We start from the raw sequence: 1,740 nt of genomic DNA on the forward strand, positions 1-1,740 counted from the left end.
ACAGAGTTTTGCCCTTGTTGCCCAGGCTGGAGTGCAGTGGCGCAGTCTCGGCTCACTACAACCTCTGCCTCCCCGGTTCAAGCAATTCTCCTGTCTCAGCCTCCCGAATAGCTGAGATTACAGTGCATGCCAACATGCCTGGCTAATTTTTGTATTTTTGCTAGAGACGGCGTTTCATCATATTGGTCAGGCTGGTCTTGAACTCCTGACCTCAGGTGATCTGCCCACCTCGGCCTCCCAAAATGCTGGGATTACAGGCCCAAAGAAACTTTTTAAAGAAAGAAATCAAAAGGTGCCCATAGACTTATTCTCAGAAGTAAGTGCTGTTACATTCTAAGGGACTTTCAGTATTTTTTCTGCATATATGTGTATGTTAGATGTATATTTAGAAAGTGGAGTCATGGTACTTGTATTTATTTGCTTTTTACTTAACATCATAAACTAAGTATTTTTTGTGCCTTGAATACCCTGTGGGCGCCTGGTTTGAAATGGCTGCATGGTGTCCCATGTATGGACCTGCTGTGATTTATGAGAACGGTCCCCTATTGTTGGACGCTTAACTTGCATCCAGCTTTCTGCCACTCTGGCAGGGAAGGCTCAGGATTTAAACTCGGTTCTGTCTGAGTCCAAAGCACGTGACAATTCAGTTACCCAGGAACCCTTCCTATGGGGCTAAGGTGTCAATATCCTGTCAATGTATCCGAAGTTTCTCAAACTCTATCTCTGCTTTCTGTTCATTCCCCCACTCCCCCTACAACTGTGGTGTCTTTCTGGGCCTTTTTCCAGAAACGTAGTCACCAGGTCACCACCCACATCTCACTAAGGAGCTATACATATGCACTTTTCAGAGCCTGCACACCGTTCCCTGCCCACATGGCCTGCCTGGATGGGAGGGGAGAGGGAATGGGGCTTAGGATACAGTGGGCAAAGCGAGACGCCACAAAAGATTGGGCAAGAATCTTTTTGTATTTCTTGAGAATCTTTGCTTTTTGATCCCTTAGGGTTTGGCCCAGAGTGTCAAAGCACAAGTTCAGATGTTTCTCTTGTAAACCCTCAAGTCTGTTGTTGTTTTTCTAAGTGAAAGAAACCCAGCACCATGTGTTTCTCATTCTGTTTACTCCACAGTTAAGTTTCTCATTCTGTTTACTCCACAGTTAAGAAAACATTGCAAAGGATCGGGAAGGACTCAGGTCTAAACAGATCTGGGTGCTGGATGAAGCCCCCTTTCTCCTCCTGTACACGGACAGCTTCCTCACATGAATCTCGGGAAGGCTCAGCAGGGCTGTCGAGTAGAGGTCAGAGCATCCAAATGTGCTTTTTTTTTTTTTTTTTTGAGTTGGAGTCTCACTCTGTGGCTCAGGCTGGAGTGCCGTGGCATGATCTTGGCTCACTGCAACTTCTGCTTCCCTCTTCAAGCAATTCTCCTGCCTCAGCCTCCCGAGTAGCTAGAATTATGGCACACAACCCCACACCCGGCTAATTTTTGTATTTTTAGTAGAGATGGGGTTTCGCCATGTTGGTCAGGCTGGTCTTGAACAAAGTGCTTGGGATTGCAGGCATGAGCCACCGTGGCCAGCTCAAACATGCATCTTACAGCAAACTTCTCTTTGCCCCCTTTGCAGGAATTCTTCTCTAATTCATTCTCTCCCAGCTGCCACAGTGATTGGTCTAAAATAGACATCTGATCATTTTACTCTCTTTCTTAAAATCCATAAAAGTTGTTTTATTTTCTTCCATTAT

This window comes from Rhinopithecus bieti, unplaced genomic scaffold (assembly GCF_001698545.2).
Source record: "Rhinopithecus bieti isolate Rb0 unplaced genomic scaffold, ASM169854v2 scaffold_7212, whole genome shotgun sequence".
Taxonomy (NCBI): domain Eukaryota; kingdom Metazoa; phylum Chordata; class Mammalia; order Primates; family Cercopithecidae; genus Rhinopithecus; species Rhinopithecus bieti.